The sequence below is a fragment of the Vigna unguiculata genome, chromosome 10, assembly GCF_037176805.1.
Source record: "Vigna unguiculata cultivar grain cowpea cultivar isolate G323 ecotype 2 chromosome 10, ASM3717680v1, whole genome shotgun sequence".
Lineage (NCBI taxonomy): Eukaryota > Viridiplantae > Streptophyta > Magnoliopsida > Fabales > Fabaceae > Vigna > Vigna unguiculata.
The window spans coordinates 5,754,369-5,775,470 of record NC_140801.1 but is presented as its reverse complement, the minus strand read 5'-3'; the positions used below and the strand labels follow the sequence as shown (position 1 = coordinate 5,775,470).

Sequence of the window (21,102 nt, the reverse complement as noted above, 5' to 3'; positions counted from 1 at the left end):
TAATTACCTTCTTTGCAGCTACTGCGCATTGCCAAGCTCAAATCATTAAAGAATTTTGGAGTTGATTCCTGTGCTAGAGACTCTTCTTCTCTTTAACCATTTGCAAGTCTATAAATTTTGTTGAATTGTCATGCAGGGAGGAATGGTTTTATGCAAGTGATATAGCTACCGAATTACCTTTTCACGAAAAGTTTATAGAAAAGTTTGAGATAATAATTCTGATATATTTTTATTCATGGAGAAATATAATTTATATATATATATATATATATATATATATATATATATATATATATATATAATTCCTATAATTCATATTCTCTTAACATAATTATATCTACATAAATAGTTGATTTCTAGCAATCATAATATTTAATTGTCTAATTAATCAAATAGAATATTTGATCTATCTTAATACCTCCACTCAAGTTGGTGTATGGATATCACACGTTTTGAACTTGAATAATGACTCATTAAATGGCATACTTGCTACTCCTTTAGTAAGGACATAAGCTAATTACAATTCAGACCTTACAAAGGGAAAAAGAAAATTATTCCAGCTTCAAGGTTCTCTTTAATGAAATGTCTATCAATCTCCACATGTTTTGTTCTATCATGTTGGACAGAATTATGTGCAATTGCTATAGCCGATGTATTGTCACAATATAAATTCATAGGTTGCTTATGATAGAATATTTTGTACCTACAAAATTCCACATATCCCAACTGTCATGCCTCTAAACTCTATACTTTAGCATTTGATCTTGCTATTACCGCTTGTCTTTTACTCTTCCAAGTTACAAGGTTTCCCCCAATAAATCTAAAGTATCTAGAGGTAAACCTTCTTTCATTTTTTGAACCTGCCCAGTCATCATCAGTGTATCATTCTACCTCTAGGTTTCCATATTTGAGAAGAAAATTCCTTTTTCTGGAGTAGACTTCAAATACCTCAAAATCCTCTCAACAACATTCATATGAGGCTTGGTGGGTCTTGCATAAATTGACTAACAACATTCACTGCTTAGGTAATATTTGGACGTGTATGAGACAAGGAAATTAGTTTTCCCACTAGACTTTGATATTTCTTTCTATCTATGCTAGCCAAATTTGAGCATTGAGAAAGCATATGTTTTTGCTCAATTGGAGTGTTAACTGGTATACACCTAAGCAACCTAGTTTCATATAGTAAATATAGAATATGCTTTATTTGACTAAGAAGAATACCATCTTTTGATCTAGTAACTTCAATACCCAAAAAATATTTGAGGTTTCCAAGTTATTTCATTTCAAATCAGATGCAAGATATTTTTACAAATTAGAAATCTCATAATGGTCAACTTTTGTAACTATCATATAATCTACATAAATAATCAAGGTTGTAATTTTACCTTTTCTTTTCTTAAAAAATAAGGTATGGTCACAATTATTTGCCCTATAGCAAAACACCTTTATAGATTTAGTGAATCTTCCTGATAATCGGCATTATCATGTTTTTATTTTATTATTTTTATATGTTATTGTTATTTTATTTTTGGATTTTATTTGATACTTGAGGTTTTATCAAATAAAAGTGGAAAAAATAAATGTGTGGATTATATTTTACAAAAATGTGGAAATCTTAGAGATTTTGGAAGATTATCAACAAAATGAGTGAAATATTGAATTGTCAAAGAGTATCAACAATACTAGATATCTACAAAGTTGATTACTTAACTTACAAGTCAAAAAAATTGAAGAATACTTTAAAGATATGGAATCTCAAAAGACATGCAAGTGTACGAAGAAATAGAGAAAAAAAAGAGGAAGAGAAGGACAATGTGTAACATATCCAGTAAAACTCTGTATAAATTCCAAGATAGCCTGCGCTTTGGTTCTATGCCTCACCAGATTCACCTACAACATCATCTACTCCCATGTAACGCAATACACGATTGATAACGTTCTCGTCAAGCGATCAAATTAATACTACTTATCTATAACAACTTCAGTATTGTTAAGAAAGTAGTCAACAAAATAGAAAGGGTAAAGTAACCCAAAGTCATCTCCAAACGAACACAAAATAGAAAAGAGCAACTACCCTTACCTGGAAATCCTTGCTCCAATTGAGTTCCATAGCCCTTCTTTCACACTCCTTCGTTTACCCTTGCTTCTACTAACCCCAAGGAATTCCCTTATCTTTGATTTCTCCACGCACCAAGAGTCTCTCCACTCTCACTCTCAATTTAATTAAATTAATAAAAATAATGAAATTAATTATTGTAAGGGTTAATGGCCATCAATTTTTTAACTTGATGGTTTTTAAGGCCTTCTTATTTGTCCCACTAACGACTGAGGTTTCTGACCCTTCCCATCCATGCCAAAAAGAATTTTGGCAAAAAGGAGACTGTTTCGCAAAAGTCAAGGTTCCAACACACAACCACCCAATTTCAATTCAAATGCAAAACTAATTCAACCAATTCATGTTTCGTGATAATTCCTACACCTCTAGGAATACAATATCACGCACCAAGGTAAAATATATCACTAAAATAAAAAGCAATTAAATTATCATACGCAACTAGACTCGAACCCAAGTCATCTCAACATAGCTAAGTACTCTTAACCACTTAAGCTAGCACTTTTCCACATCATAAAAACCAGTATTAAATGTCATAAATACTCCAACTACCCATATTTATTAAATAATTATTTATTTAATTATTTAAATTCATCGGGCCTTACATTCATCTTCACATAATTTGTCAAACTCGCGAGGTGTGTACTCCTTGCCACGATCACCTCTAAGTACTTTTGTTTGTTTTCCATTTTTCTTCTCGAGAAGGGCTTTGAATTTCTTGAATATTCCAAAGACTTTTGACTTTGCCTTTAAGAAATAGACTCATGTCATTCTAGAGACGTCATCAACGAAGAGGATGAAATATCTGATGTTGTGGTGTGAAGGTGTCCATCAATCCACAAACATTGGTAACGATCAACTCTAGTAAGTATTTTTCTCTCCATGCTTTGCTTGTTAAGAATGGTAATCGATGTTGTTTGCCAAGGAGACATCCTTCACATGATTCATTATTCTTCTTTAAGCATTGGAGATTTCTCATCATATTTTTTTGATATAAAAACTTTAAGGCATTTGTGTTAAAAGGACCAAATCTCCTATATGCCAAAGCCATGAGTCAACAACTTCTACCTTCTTAGCACTATTAGTTCCCGGTTTGAAGCTTACGGAAAAACATCTATTTCTTTTCTCCATTTTACTTCACCAACTTTTAACCTTCTACTATTATAACTTTTGATTGTATTTCTCAAAGTGAAAGGAATAACCATTCTTCATCATTTGACCAAAACCTAAAAGACTTTCTTCAAGATTGGGAATTAGTACAACGTCCTTGATGAATTTTGTACCTTTCTTTGTCTCTCCCATGACAATTCCTTTTCCTTAAGACTCCACTATGGTTTCGTTTCCCAATCGGACTTTGACATTGACAGATTTATCAATGTCTTTAAAGATACTTTGATCTTTTGCAGTGTGATTGCAATAATGACATATTGACTTATTGCAATAATGACATATTGGCTTTCCACAATGCTAACAGTTTGTGCATTACTTGACTTATTGCAAATGCTACACAAAGGATATATTTATTGTTCTTTTCTCCTTCTTCTTTATTTTTGGATTGTAATTTGAGCTTTGAATTGAATGCATTTTCAACCAAATATGTATTAGCACGACTATCTAATCTTGCTTTGTGCACTCCAAGGGAGACCAACTAATTTATTTATCAATAGAGAAGATGGATCCGAGAATGCTTCTATGGAAGCTATGGTGGAATCATATTTTTCTATAAGTGATAAGAATATTTTTCTACCATATTTTTCCTTTATTTCTTTTCATGTACTTTCATTTTATTAACTACTTTTATCCTTCCATAGTATTATTCGATGGTCTCGGGTTCCTTCATTCTAACAGTCTCAGATTATTTTCTTAGATAGTGTAGTTTGAGAAGGTGTACCTATTCATCGTCTTCAAATTATTCTTCCAAAATATATCGTTTTTTTTTGCAGTTTTTGCATCCATCTTTTTGGTGATATATAGTTTCTCCCATGGCTTATTGAAGAACAAACAATGCTTAGGCATCCTTTTGTTCATGATCTTTTCTCGCTCCCCCTCAAACAAAGTGATAATATTATCTAGTTTTGTATAACTAGATTAAACAATACACAAATTTTTTTACATAAAATATGTCTTTAGTTTGAGTTTGCAATGGTCGAAGGTTTCATTAGTAAAAACTGGTAGGGAGATGGAAGAAGACTGAATATTGTTAGAAGTCATTGGGTTAAGAGAAAAAAACTATCTTTTTTGGAAGAATATAAAGAAGGTTTCAAAAGTAATAAGATAATTTTTTCCACGTCCAGTAGATGACCAAGTAGCTATGCTACCACTATAAATATTTGGAAGTTGTGGGAGGAATAGATGATGGGATAAAGAAAATGTGGAGAAAGTTTTTAAAATTATACTGAGTAGAATGTGAAAGTAGTAGTTGGAAGAAATATATTTTGTAATTGTCTTATGTTATATGTTAGTGTACATATGTATATGTATTTATGAATGAAAATGAGTCCCTTGAACTTTTTAATTGGCATGTACCTTTATCGAAGCAAAGTGAAGAAAAGTCTTGAATATAGAGATGGCAAATAAACCCGCTCCGTGGTTATTGTCCGAACCCGTTCCCATTTTTATGGGGAATTCCCGCATTGATTGGGTATGAGTATAGGGAATCCCCGACTTTTTCAATTGGGTATGAGGATGAGTATGGGAATGTATATATCCCCGCCATATTTCCCTCTCTATTTAAATTATTAAAATATTCGCAATTAATTAAGTAACTATATATATATATATATATATATATATATATATATATATATATATATATATATATATATATACTTTCCATTTTTTTGTTTCTTCTAATTATTTGGTTTGCCATGAAACTTATTTGCATCTCAAATATATTTTTCACCTTATAACTTTTATGTAATTATGTTAAAATGATGTATGTCAATTAAAAAAAATTTATGCCTCACATTTGAATCTTTCTATTATTTTAAATATTTTATTTATTGTATATTTTCCTTTCACATGAGAATGTTTAATATTCTGAATTTAAATATTTAATAGTATAAACCTTCACTTACTAGATAATATAAAAAAAAATATTTACTAATTATTATTAGTTTTTGTTTAATTTGAAGAACTCTTTTGTTTCGCTAAAATAATTTTTGTTACTTCTCAACCATTGAATATATATGTTGGTATTTGAAAAGTTTTCTTAGATCTCTAAGATATTTTTCATTTTATCATACCCTTAATTATACATTTATTTTTTTTGTGCGATTTCTTTCAATAGTCTCTTAAATTGTTCACAAGACTCGCATTTGTTAGTTTTATAATATTATTATTTGTTGTTTATTTTTGTCATGTAAAATACTATTTCGATATATTTAGATCTCTAAGATATTTTTCATTTTATCTTATCCTTAATTATACATTTATTTTTTTTTTGTGCGATTGTTTTCAATAGTCTCTCAAATTGTTCATAAGACTCACATTTGTTAGTTTTTTAATACTTTTATTTGTTATTTATTTTTATCATTTACTATTTTGATATATTTTATCTATTTTTTATTTTCTAACTCATTATCAATCATCCTATAATTGTTTTACTATAATTGTATAAATAACTTTTATTTACAACAATATAAAAATTTAATGTAATTGCCATGAATATCTTTTTATCACCATCCAACGAAGTCAAAAGATACAAGATCTATGTTAAAATTTTATTATTATGTTTATTATTTGTTCTTTGCATTATTTTGATCAAATGATGTATTATAACTTTTATTAGTGTATAAAAAAGAGATTCATTAGAATTTAGAAAATTAAAATAAACAAAATTTAAAATATATTTTAATTTGAATATTTGTTTTCCTTTTATATTTTTTTAAAAATATTTTAAAATTTTATCAACTAGGTTTCATTAAAAATGTTTTTATTTGGTATTGTAATCTAAAATGTAAACAACTATAATTTATTTCAAAGTATTTGAGATCAAAGAAACAACCATCCTCCTAATATTGAATATTTGATAATATTATGTTTTCTTTACCGTAATTTTTTATTATTTTATAAACATTAATTAAAATTAATATTGAAGTAGTAAGAAAACGGGTATGAGTATAGGTACAAGATTATACCCATTATTTAGTGAGGATGAGGATGAGACAAAAGTTTGATACCCGTTGGATTTGGGTATGGAGATGAGGATGGATTTTTCTACAAGAATGGGTATGAGATAGTGAAACATGTCCCTGCCCCTCCCTGTTGCCATCCCTGTTTCGATGTCATTGCAAGAAACAAAGTTGCTTATTTAGGTGTACTACTAGCACTTGATGTTCTTGATTCTTTTCTATATGGTAGGACAATCTAAGAGTGAGAAACTGTGTCGTCAAACCTAAAAATAATTCCTATCGGTCAAGTTCAAGAAAAATTAAAAATAAGTTTTGATGGTTGATGTGACACGGAAAACAATATATTTTTTTAAAATATTTTGTTGCTTAATTACTAGAGAGAGGCTACGTTACAAAATTACTAAATGGTCGTGCACAAGAATGTCAACAGGGTGGGAAGGGTACGGGTAGTAGTTCCCCCGTACCCTACCCGCTGAATAAATATTCGTCCCGTACTCGTATCTATATTCGTCGGGTATCCGTTATATGGGTACCCGCCTATTTTTTTTATATCCACAAATATTGACGGGTACCCACAGGTATTTATAAAATTATTTAAAAAACAAATATTTAATCATAAATTGAAATAAAATAAAATAAAATAAAATACATCACTGTCATAAATTTTAAATAAATTTCAAATAAACCTAAGTTCATCCAAGTCCAAATAATTATAAAAGTAAATATAAAATGACGTTCAACACAATGAAAATTATTTAATTAGTGCTTTAATCAACAAGCCCACTTTCTCCGATTGATTCCTGAAAAATAAACAAAATAAAAAAATAATAAACCTCAACTACCACGTGCTAAGTATTCTTATTTTGATTCCATCATTTGAAATCAAGCATACCATAAACGTTATTGTCTATATAGGGTTTGATGTATATGCCCAATTTCAAAGAAAGGAAAGAGAAGAATGTCAAGGGGTGTACCTGGAAAAAAATAACGTACCAATACTTGAAGCTAAAAGACTGAAGACAGAAGACAAGATATGTAGCTTAGAAAAAATTAGGTCAGAATGTTTTTTACTAATATATATATATATATATATATATATATATATATATATATATATATATATATATATATATATATATATATATATATATATATATATATGTGTGTGTGTGTGTGTGTGTGTGTGTGTGTGTGGGCGTGCGCGTGTGAGAGTATTTTTGCGAATTAAAGTTTAGTGGGTACGGGTATCCATGAGTATAGATAATATAATATCTGTACCCGCTCCGTTATCATGCGGGTAACTGATATCCATTTTTAATATTCATTTCCGTTACGATTTTTATCCGTAGATACATGCAGGTATGAATTTTTTTTTTTTACCTTCCTAATTGTGGACTATATGTTCATATTGGAATAACCAGTTCTCATTGAATGTGGCCACATAAAAGTTTAAAATAATTTCGTTATATAATATAGAAACCAGGAAAATAATATATAATGAAATAATTTTAAACTTTTTTATGATGATTCTGTTCTGACTGATATTGTGAAAGAATTTTTTATGTTGATTATCCAAAAAAACATTTATTAAGTTATCATGATCTATTATATATAAAGTTGTCAGCTAAAAATATTGTACACAATTTTTAGTTTCATTACCTATTAGTTGTACTTGTCTACATTCTTTTAAGATTATAATTGGACGTATATATCAAATGAATATTAATTTATAAGTGTAAATTTTAAGACAATTTAACAAAAAATAAAATAATTTGTAAGACAAGGACTATATTTGAAAAAATTAACTGAAAACGCAAAATAGAAAAAATTGGGTACTTTGTACATAACTGAAAAACCTTATTTTTTTATGTATCTATACGTATAATATTAAGAATAATCGATGACAATTTATGATGGGTATACGTAGATTGGTTGAAAAAGAAAACAGTACATTACTAAGTTGTAAACTTATATATCAACTAATATTTAATACATTTGATCAAGATTTGGAGTTAATGAGTTATATGTGATGGAGTCAATGGTAGTTATTTATAAATATACAAACTATTTTAGTAGGTGTCTATAAATATACATTCATTAAAAGAATGAAATATATATTTCATACAAACATGATGCAGAAAAAAATAGTAAATGAAAGTATCATAGATTTACATCCTTAAACATTTCTTTAATTGGGAGGCCAAATAAAGATTGATGTCTAGGATGTGTTTCAGCTTCTCTGCATTGTAAAAAAAAGTAAATATTATTGCTAATATATATGCAAATAACAAAAATATTATGTAGCAATTGAATTATGTATAGATAAAAAAAAACTTTATTTACCTTTGAAGCAGTCTTCTTAATTCTTTGTAGAAGACATGGTCCATAAGTTGTTGAGTTTTAAAGAACTAAAAAATATCATTGAATAATGTTATTTACTTATGAGTCATTAAATGTATATGTAATGGTATACAAATATTGAAGAAATAGTAATAACCTCATTGATGCATATATTTTGATAAACACAAAGATTGTTGTTGTAGCGAGTATGGATTGGTAATGATTTTTGTTGTTTCCTGGTAATGGAAAGAAGTTAAATAAAAAAGAATAAAGATTTTGTGTGGTATGATAGAAGAATAATGGAAGAAAGTAAATAATTTTAAATGTGCATAATACCTGCATGTCTTTTGAGAAAGTAATTCTCGTTTGATTAGATTTGAAAGTTGTGTTTTATCAGTTATCACAGTGGATCCCCAACCAATAGAATAAATTTCCAAATGATGAATCTACAATTGAAGAACAATATATGTAAACACGATGCACAATATAGTTGTATTGATATATGTAAACATGACATATTATAGTTGAAATGAATTAATTTGATTACCTTGTTGTCTATTGGCCTAACCAATGAGAGTGAATATTCATCCTTCCAAGTGTTCAACTGGTTTAAAAATTTTGCATTCTATGAAGAAAATGTCAACTATTGCAAGATTGGGAACTAAACTTTTAAAACTACACTTATTGCATATCACCTCTTGTTGTATAAAATTGTGGAAATGACTTACATGTATTTCTTCATTGAGGTGTAAGTTGTCCTTAGTTATTATCGTACCTGCAAGGTATAAAATAAATATGATGAATTTTATTATCGTAGTTGTAAATATAAGTATAATTAGGTAGAATATGAAAATATAGTCATTTTAATGACACAAATGAAGTAAAAAACGAACAATACCTAGTTTTGAGATAACAAAATTTCCTTATAAACAACATTCTTGGTAAAAATGTCTTCTTGTCCTTCAAGGTGTCCTTCTTTAATAAGGATTTTTGTGGAAGTTTGAGAAACACCTCTTGATAAAGCAACATATAACTGACCATGGCTAAAAACATGTCGTGGAAGGTAAATTCCAACGGTAGGTATAGTTTGTCCTTGTGATTTATTTATAGTAATTGCAAAACTCAATCTCACGGGGAATTGTTTCCTAATAAGCACAAAAGGAAGACCTGCACTCTCTGTTGTTTTATGTTTAATTCTTGGTTAAGAAAGCTCTTTTTTCCTGCATGGTGACTTGTCAATATTTCAACATCCAGCATGTTCATATAGAACCCACGACATAATAATCTTGTCCCATTACATAACCCAGATTTAGGGTCTATGTTTCGCAACAACATTAACGGTGATCCTTTTTTAACCTTTAAGTTATGTGGTGGCAAACCTCCTGGATAAATAGTGTGCAAGTACTCATGTTGGTATAAATGATATGTGTCTCCTTCAACCTCATCAAATGACAACAAATTACGTTCTTCTCCTGGAAATAGATCAATAATTATGTCATTAAGTTTTTCTACATCTTCATTTTTTGGAGTTAGTATGGCTCGTTCAGCCATATAAGATGCATCCCATGTATGAAATTGTAACTAAGGAAAAGTTTGGTGTATGAGGGTTCTCCTTCCCATGATATTGCTAGTTGTTGGGGTATTTTAACCATGTCATCAACTTGTGTTGGTTCAATACCATTTCCAATGCGTATGAGGTATTCAGCAAAATTGTGATCTTGTAATGATCTCATGTTTTGTTGTAAATGTAATATCTTTGTGTTACTCCATAAATGAGAGTTAATAGTGCAAGCATAAATCATTTGTGCTTTTGTACCTTTTTGAACAACTGGCAGTACCTGACGAAAATCACCTCCTAATATGATCACTTTCCCCCCAAATGGAGCATCAGAATCTAGAATGTCCTTTAATGTTCGATCTAGTGCCTCCAAAACATATCTGTTAATCATGGGTGCCTTGAAATAATTGCCTTTGCTATTTTTATTAGTTTTGCAAGATCTGATTGTTTACTTATAGAACAAAACGAACCGGAAACCTGTCAGTAATGTGCATATTACTTGGTCCTGCTTCATTATCATTACGTCCTGGAAACCTGTCAGTAATGTGCGTATTACTTGGTCCTGCTTCACTATCATTACGTCCTGGAAACCTTTGTGGGGCAAAACCATAACCTAATATTTAAAAAATAAGATAAATTATATTTGAATCAAATATATACTTTACATGAAAGAACTAAAAAGAATGTAAGCATACTCGGAAGGATTTTCTCGAGTAATGACATACAGTAGTGATGAGGTGGGTTTAAACCGAAACAAAGAAGTTGTATTATACTTTTTTGTATAGAGTTAGATATTATTCTACATTTAAGCATAAGTAAATGTAATTATTTATGAAGTATTTTTAAGATTGTTAGAATACATTATTGTTTATATATGTTTTTTACTGTTGTACATAATACAAATATAGTGTACTGACCACAATCTATGTTACTGACAGGTGAAGTACTTGACAATGCTTCATATACATTATATTCTTCAAACCTTTGCGGTGCATGAGGAGAACCTGTTATGTGAAAGCATGAAGCATAATAAATATAAATATGTAAATATTTCATAAAATGGTAAGTAAATAACATGGATTAAATATTGATGAATAAAATTGATTGACCATGTAGAGTTTCAGTAATGTGTGTATTATTTGGTTCTTCTTCATTATCATTACGTCCTGCAAACCTTTGTGGGACCAAACCATAACCTAATATTTAAAAGATAAGTTAAATTTTATTTAAATCGAATATATAGTTTACATACAATATATAGTTACAGACTTAGCCATTTGTCGAATAGATGTCATTTTCAATCGGGGAGCTCTGTTTGGCATTTGGACAAAGTTGGTTGTGTTTTCAGGATTATTTTTCCTTCTTTTAGATTGTTCAATAAGTCTTTGTTGGGGGGTCATTCTACGTCTTCTATTTGCAGCATTTATTCTCCATCTTTGTCTTTGTTGTTCTGATGTTGATTTGTTAGAAGGAATATTTTCCATTTAGGTATGTTGTCTATTTAAACAAAAAACAATAAATAATAAATCCAAAATTAATATAAATTTAAAAATGTATTACTTGGAAGAAAGTAATGAATGAAAAGAAGGACAATGAAAGTAGTGCATAATATGTACAACAAATAAAACTAAAAGAAGATAATGATATAGGAAGAAATACCTAAATGTGTGAGTAGAAAGACTACAAAATTTGATTTGATGTAACAATGAAGAGCAGCAATGCAGATGATGACAGACTAGTTAGCAAGTTACTGAAGAAAAAAAAATTGTAATTAAAAAAAGTAATTTGTCAGTTTTAAAATAATACAGGATGTAAAAAAGTTGCTAATTTCTAAAAAAAGTTGCTTAGTATTAGTATATTCTATGTTTTGTTTGGACATAAGGCTAGGGACATAGAGATTTGTACAATAATAAGAAGAAAATTATATTTTAAATTTCATATTAATACATGATTATACTGTTACAATTTATTACTTTAACACTAATCTTATTATCAAATGACCATTTACATTTTCTATTTGGTAAAATGATAAAATAAATAATACATGAAGGAAAAAAGATTTGTAATTAAAAAAAGTAATTTGTCAGTTTTAAAATAATACAGGATGTGAAAAAGTTGCTAATTTCTAAAAAAAATTGCTTAGTATTAGTATATTCTATGTTTTGTTTGGACATAAGGTTAAGGACATAGAGATTTGTACAATAATAAGAAGAAAATTACATTTTAAATTTCATATTAATACATGATTATACTGTTACAATTTATTACTTTAACACTAATCTTATTATCAAATGACCATTTACATTTTCTATTTGGTAAAATGATAAAATAAATAATACATGAAGGGGTAGTGTAATGTAAATGTAACTGTTCTATTACAAAACAATACATTGATTAATTTTTATTATTATAATTTTAAAAACCAATATCAAGTGTCATAAATTTTTACGTGATAAATATCGAAATAAATTGATAACCATATTACAGAGAGATTAATGGATATAAAATCTAGGCTGAATTAAAAAGTTTATAAAATATGTTTTAATTAAAACGTTAAGATGTATACTGGATAAACATAAATAAATCTAACATTAGTACCTTAAGTTTTTTTTATTCCAACCGTATTAAAATTGTTCAAGCATCTATTTTTAAAAATATTAAGTTTTATTGATTTCTATAAATAATCAAACTTAAAAACCGATGAAAACTATACTCTTCAGTATTCTCTGTCACAAAAATGAACTTTAAAACATATTGTGATAAATATGGTAGCTTTTTTTTGTCAAGTTTATATATAATATAAACAAACACACTCCTCTTATGTATAAAAATATTATTTTTATATTGAAAACATCTATAGTAACCCTGTTATTTCATTATGCATCTCTAGTAAATAAAGTTTGATATGTAGTTATTTCATAAAGTAAAAATAATGCATACCAATGACTTTTAATTGAAGTAATTTGATAAAATTAATTAAAAATAGATATAAGTTAAAAATATATATATAATTGTTACTGTTTTCTAAAATGATGTTTCTCTTCTTTTTCACTCCCGCCAAACATTATTCTATTACCATCTTCACTCATCTTCCATCTCCACAACGAAAAACTTTACACTGTTCCTTTGTACAGTGCTTGATAATTTAAGAATTAATTAACCTTCAAATTTCAAAGTTAAAATAATTTAATCTAAATATAAACTACAGCTTTTGTTTAGATAATTATCTTATAGTGGCCACGGTACTTTTTAAAATAAATTAGAATACATTGCGTTAATAATTTCTAAAATTTTGTTAATTTAATTCGAAAACAGATATGAAATATATTACAATGTTCCAGATATGAAGTATCCTTAAGTTGGCTTTGAATCTGGCATGTTTTGGAGGTTCCAAAAGTAAGTGCTTTTGTTGTTCCTTTGTTCATTCATCTCCTTTTCATGTTCGTTTCGTAATGTTTAACCTTCATTTTCACTGGCTACTTTGTTTCATGAATTTAATTTAACGTTTTGATGCGTCGTTGTGCAGAAGTGATGGTCAAACTTACTGAGTTTTGCGGTTCGTTCGTGATCTTGAAGTGTCAATTACCCAAGGGAGACTTGGAGACCCTGATTTCCATCACCAACGAAGAAGATCTCGCCAACATCTATAACATAAATGAAAAAAGGAAATTGAACAATACCGTTATTGTTTTGTTCAATGAAGTCCAATAAAAATAAATAACATCGACCAAGTAAGTGTAAAAACAAAGACAATAAGCAAGGTAAAACAACTTCACAAAAAGAATAGAAATGATGTGGTTGCAGAGAAAAACAAACTGTAAAATAACGGTTACTTTTGAAATAGTTTTAAAAATAATAAATAACTTATTATATTAAAAAGGGTAGAATAGGAATTAAAAAAAGTAAACACAAAAAAGGGAATCCCCTTTATATATTGTTATATATATATATATATATATATATATATATATTTAAATTATACATAAAACAAGTAGAATAACTGTAAATAACGAGAAATAAAATTAAACTTTGTTTCATTTAGGCTTGGTCAAAGGATGACTCTACGATGCTGACTATACTGAAATGAAAACAGTGGCTTCCTGCCAGATAACAAAGCAAAACACTTAAAATATCAACGGCAGTTATCTGTATTTCATAATGCAGTATTTGTTAGTGAAAAGATAAAATTGACAAAATGAACAACCAGAAACAGATTAAAATAAACATGAATTTCTTAACTGTAAGATTGAGAATTCTTTTAATCACTGGATTCTATTTCACCACGTTAAAATGATTTTTTCCTTTACACTACTTAATATTTTGAAAAGATTTTTTTATAATAAGTTGTTGAAGTGTCACTAGTGAAAGTAAATACAAGTCAAGCATCCTAAAAAAGCCAGGGTAAATCAAGCATCAAAATAATACGTCAAAATATGATTAGATAATTTCTTTTGTATATTCTAAAAACTTGAAATAAGATTATTATAGAAATCAACATTAAATTTGAAAAAAATATTTCAAAGCAGTCACGATATGCACTCTTGCATGGTCATGAACAATATGTTATATATTTATAATAATATTGCAAAAATAATAACGTGAGCAGGCCTCCCTCCTTTTTAGGATGGTGCATCGAGATCTCCTCTGATCCCACATCCACATTTTATGGGATATTATTTTCCACACTAGACTTCAGTTACAGAGCTTGGATTTGGATTTTTTCATCACCTATAAATAGGAGCTTAAATCATCTTCTAAGACAGAACCTTTCTCATCTCTCCTTTTCTTATTTCTTCCTTCTCTCTTTTCTTATATCCTGGGTTACTTATCTTGCTAGTTTCTACTATCTTCGGAATATATTCGAGATGTTCCTGTTGTACCCTGAGGGGTTTGCCCATATACTGCGGATAAATCCTTAAGGGCAGTGTTTTCTACACACCTCAGGAATTCCTTTTATTTATGGTTTTATCTATTTAATGCATATTTGCTAACACAATATTCAAGCATAAACAAATATTTCACGAGTTTTGCCATACTATACCAGCAAGCTAGACTTCAAAGTCAATATAAAGAATTACAATGACCTCTTTTAAATAGTATTTTATAGATATGTGTAAGGTGTAGAGGGAATGCAATTCTTATGATTTTAAAACTTAAAAGCGGGCTATCTGCATAATATAAAACACAACAATATCTTTTTTTTAAAAAGAAGATGCAAAGTTATAGTATGTATAATTTTAAAAATAAAATAATATAATTACAATAAAATTTCATAATTATTAGTGTAATATTTTGTTGATATGATTGAAAGTGGGTGTTGGTCTGATTAATTAATGGCTAAAGTAAAGAAGGTGTTCGGTAATGGTCTTAACACGCTTCCATGATTGAAAAAAAAAAAGTATTAATCTTCGCGTTCTTTCAATGGTTGTGTCGGCAAAGATGATGTATTACCATTATTGAATTCTCTTCTTCTAACAGTTGATCGCCTCATCAATTCCTTCCATAGAATTCATGTCTTCATCGTCGAAACTCCAACGGAGGTACGATGTGCTAATCAACTTTAATGGAGAAGACATCCACAGGAAATTTGTTTCTCATCTCGATTCAGCCCTCTCTACTGTTGGCTTCACCACCTTCCTTCACGAGGAGAACACAGTGAAGGGAATGAACATCCAAGAACCTATTCTCAATCTCTGTCGGGTAGCAATAGTTGTTTTCACCAAAACCTATTCTCAATCTTCTTGGTGTCTTAATCAGCTTCAACAAATCATTAAATGGAACGAAACTTATTGTCGACATGTTCTGCCCGTATATTACGAAATCCAGCCATCTGATGTGCGTCTTCAAAAGGGTGATTTTGGAAAAGCCCTGGAGGTAACTGCACAACAAACATTTTCCGGACACCACCAGGAGCGTGGCATGTCCAAGTGGAGCCAAGCACTCACCAAAGCTGCAAATTTCTTTGGATGGGATGAGAGCAATCACAGGTAACTCTCACTCACTCAATCAACCCTCTTTTAAGCTTAATTTAACTTTATTAATACATGAATTCTTCTATAATTGCGACTGAACATGAAGGAGCGATGCTGAACTAGTTGAGAAAATCGTTAAGAGCGTTCTTAATTTACCAATCTTGTCTGCTACTAAATTTCCAGTCGGATTACATTCCCGCGTGGAAAAAGTGATCGGAACTATCAAAAATAATTCCACCAAAGTTTGTATAATAGGGATATGTGGAGAGGGAGGATCTGGTAAAACCACCCTTGCCAGAGCCATCTACCATCAAATTCAGCTTAGATTCACGGAGAAAAGTTTCATTGAAGATATTGGACAAGTTGGCGGAATAAAAGGGGATCTTCGTTTACGAGAACAACTTCTTCTAGATATCCTAAAAACAAAGGTGGAGATACCTAGCGTTGATATGGGAAGAAGTATGATTCGGGAAAGACTTTCTGGGAAAAGGATGCTCATTGTACTTGACGACGTTCCTTACTGTAGTATATTATTAGACCTATGGGATCGATTTAAATGGTTGGGTGGAGGAACTGTAGTAATCATTACAACAAGAGATGAAAGCATCCTGACGATACCTCAAGGTTATTCTGTTTTTCGAACAAAGCTAATGAATGCAAAGGAGTCCCTTGAGCTTCTTAGTTGGCACGCATTTAGGGAAGCAAAACCAAAAGAAGAATACTATGGCCTTGCAAAAAGAGTAGTTCATAATTGTGGAGGACTACCTCTAGCACTTGAAGTCATTGGAAGTACTTTATTTGAAAGGACAAAATACATATGGCATAGTGTACTGTTTAAATTAGAGAAAATTCCCCGATACAATGTTATTGAGAAACTGAAAATAAGCTTCGACAGTTTAAGCAATCAGATGGAAAGATATATATTCCTTGATGTATGTTGTTTCTTTGTTGGTAAGGGCATAGCCTATGCGACGAAGATCCTAAATGGCTGTGGAGTAGAGGCTAATAATGGAATAAGAGTTTTGATTGAGCGTAGCCTTATAAAAGTTAAGAAGAACAACAAATGTGGAATGCATCCTTTACTACAAGAAATGGGAATAACACTTAGTCGTGAAATTTCACTAAAGGAACCTGGGGAAAACAGGCGACTATGGTTTCATAAAGATGAAAAATATGTAAGCACATACATTACATGTGATTTGAAACTTCTTTTGAAAGTGTTTGCTTTCTCATGTGAAATAAATTTGTTCTTTTCATCACAGGAGACAAAAGCCATGCACTGGTTGCCATTGAATCAAGATCAAGTACAACTGGCTGTAAATTCTGAGTACCTTTTCCAGAAACTGAGATGGATCAGTTTGCATGGGTTTTCTTCAGAATACCTACACAACAAATTTTATGTGCATGATGCAATAGCGATTGATTTGAAACACAGTCTTCTTCGACTCGTTTGGAAAGAACCCCAGGTTTTATTTTTAGCCATGCTTTATTAAACACAAAGTTTAATTAAAATAAATTAGTAACTTGCAACTATTTCAGTTTTTAATTCGACTCTAATATTTGACCAAAAAGCTATCTTGGTGTAGGTTTTGAGGTCGCTAAAAGTCCTTAACCTCAGTCACTGCAAGTACTTAACAACAACTCCTGACTTTACCGGACTACAAAATCTTGAACAACTCATTCTGAAATGTTGTCCAAGATTGCGCAAAGTACACCAATCTATTGGATGTCTCTGCAATCTTTTACTCCTAAATTTGAAAGACTGTACAAATCTAAGCAATCTCCCCAGAGGGATATACAAGTTGAAATCTTTAAAAACTCTCATTCTCTCTGGTTGTTCAAAGATTGACCTAATGGAAAAAGATACAGCGGAGATGGAATCCTTGATAACTCTGATCGCTGAAAATACAGCTGTAAAAGAACTACCTATTTCTATTGTAAGCTCAAAAAGCATTGGATACATATCCCTAGGTCGATTCGAGAGATTGTCACCAAATATTTTTCCTTCTGTTATTCGGTCTTGGATATCGCCAACAATGAATCCCATATCTTACATGCACTCGTTTTGCATGGATATAGAGGACAATAATTGGGATGATATTGCACCATTGCTTAGCACCCTTAGAAATCTTCGAAGTGTTTTGGTGTAATGTGACACCGAGTTTCGACTAGCTAAACAAGTAAAAGATATTCTGGTTGAATATTTTGCTAATATTACAGAATCAGGAATTTCAAAGCGTCACGTCAAGTCTTCTTTGATTGGTGTCGGAGGATACAATGCATTATTCAATACTGTCAGCCATAGCATATCTGAGGTTCTTTTCTATATTTTCCTTTGTTTATTACCTTCACTATCATTTTAGCTATTTATTAAGAGAACATTAAATAATCCTAATGAAGTATCTAACTAAAATTACAATGATAAATTTTAGCATTCTTCGCTTCTACTGTCACACAACCTCGTCAAGAAGCTTTTGAATTTAATAATCAACTAACCAAGTGATTTTGCTTTTATTTCCACACTTTCTTACTTCCGTTGCTTCATCATTGTATTTTCAATCATCGTAAATATACAAAAAAGAGTGGAAAACAAAAATGCATTCTAAATCCCTAACGACATGATGGTGATGTATACATAACATAACTATTAATCAGATAAGTTTTTATTAATTACCATTTGTATGTTTTTGATTATAAATGTCCACTTTGTAACTTTTAATTTTAAAATAATTATTACAAAAGACAATTTTTATGTTATGGTACAGGTTTTGACAGGCAGTGAGTCTGGTGATGTTTCTCTCCTACCTATTGGTGATCCTTATTGGTTGGGTCATACGGGTGAGGGACATTCTGTTTCTTTCACTGTGCCTCAAGATCGTGACATTAAGGGAATGATTCTGTGTGTTTTTTATTTATCAATCCCTAAAATCATCGAACCTGAATTTACTACTGTCTTAATTGTTAATTACACAAAGTGTAGATGCCACATACACAACCATGGCACAATAATTTCCTTTAATGATGAAGATTGGCATAGCATAATGTCGAATTTAGGATCTGGAGATAAAGTGGAGATTTTTGTGAATTTCGGTAATGGATTGGTGGTGAAGAAGACAACAGTGTATCTGATATGTGGTGAATCACAACACTTTGAAAGAAAGTCAGAGCCAAACAAAAATTCCCTGGTTAGATTCATAAAGAAAATTGTAAGGTGACTTGTCGAAAGTCATTTATCTTCTCATGAGATGACATTAGTTATGGAATTAACTCTAGTGTCCTTCATTGCTATTTGTTTTTTCCCATCCTTTCCTTTTTTTTCTTTAGAGTATATCTTATAGTTAAGAAGTTCGTTCATGTGTAGCTTACCCTGTTTTTCACCCTTCACGTTGTGCTTGACTTTACTTCACCTGTTTATTGTATTTGTTTTTCGTATTTAGTTTTGTCAATTGCTCTCCCTTTTAGCATATATTATCTAATTAAGAAATCCCCATAAAAAAAAAGAGGCTTGCATTATGAAATAAAGATAGATGTTAGTCGATAGGCAGTCTCTGTTTTCGTTCCAACTTTTATTAAATATTAAACGAAACATATTTTAGTTTAACTTCTCGCTTTTACACTTATTTTTATTTGTTTTATGATAATTTAAATGTATCATTCATTTTACTTTTAAAAGTTTCCTTATGGTTTTCAGTTGTAATTTTTCGATTTTCAGTTTTTAACTACTGTTTTCCAAATAGTCATGATATTACAAATTATTTTGATTTTGTTAAATATATTTTAATTTTACTCTTATAAATTATTATTCATTTAATAAGTTCAAATATAATCTTTCAGAAAAATTAAAAAAAAAAAAATCGTTTAGCCAATTATAACTAACATTAATACATAACATTTTTATTCATATTCGTCGAATGTAAAATTGACAAATGTTATTATAATTTAAAATGTTCACTATGTCGGTTATATAAATGTCCCTTTACAATGTCTATTCAAATTGAGAATTCTCACAAAAATAGCTTAAAAGTAATTTCATATTCACATACTTTCTAGAGGTTGGTTAAGATCTTAGCTAATGAAGAAACCAAGTTTTTTTTAAAAAAAAAAAATAGCTTGTATTAGTGGTTCCTAAACAAATTTATTTCAATACTCACTATACTTATCATAAAAAACAAGGATAAGAACATAGAAACACACTTTGTGTTTATAAAAATATGGATGTCGCTCATCTTGATATTGTTGTTTTTCTTAGCTAAACTAAATGGAAGTATTAAAAACTTTATTTTGTAAAATTGCATAAGAAGTTTTTATGTGACAGTACAAAAATATAGTTTTATATATTAAATTATTTTTATTATAATTTAATTGAAGGTGAATTCTCTATGGCATTATTACTACAAAAAATATGCATGCTTAATGTTGGTTATCTATAAGTAAGAATCAATATTTTCTTTTATATTATGAATTGTATATGTGAGATGAGTGTATAATGAATATTTATTATTATATATAGTAATTGTTATAAAAGGGTGAATGTATAATATTGATATATTCTAATATAGGATGACACATGAATAATGAATAGCATTATTAAACTTGAATTGGTATTATACAGGGAATATGCATGATAATTAAAAAGAAATATACATACATATATATATATATATATATATATATATATATATATGTGTGTGTGTGTGTGTGTGTGTGTGTCTCATGAGAGAAATAAAAATGTTGAATTTTATTAATTGGATATTTTTAAATGTTGAATACAAAAAGTCATCATTTGTGCGTTTACGTGCACAAATTAAATGAAAAAAAATATATGGTGCATTAATTGGTGGAAATTGAATTAAAGGATGTAACTAAATTTGTACAGTAGATTGACGTAACAAAGGGTAATGAAGTAACTTTTAAAATTAATAAAAAGGACCATGCATTCTTTGGGGTGCAGAAAATTTAGGTTTTGGAAGGTAATAAATTTGA

At 29.5% G+C, this 21,102-nt stretch overlaps 2 pseudogenes across 1 annotated transcript; one reads left to right on the top strand and one right to left on the bottom strand.

Annotated features, from left to right (window-relative positions):
* Positions 1-9,487: 9,487 nt before the first annotated feature.
* Positions 9,488-11,424, bottom strand: LOC146882044 (uncharacterized; annotated as a pseudogene).
* Positions 11,425-15,531: 4,107 nt separating this feature from the next.
* On the top strand, positions 15,532-19,551 carry LOC114167063 (TMV resistance protein N-like; annotated as a pseudogene). Its single transcript, XR_014985476.1, has 4 exons — positions 15,532-16,134; positions 16,226-17,585; positions 17,706-18,434; positions 18,885-19,551. The product of XR_014985476.1 is annotated as a TMV resistance protein N-like (transcript).
* Positions 19,552-21,102: the final 1,551 nt, after the last annotated feature.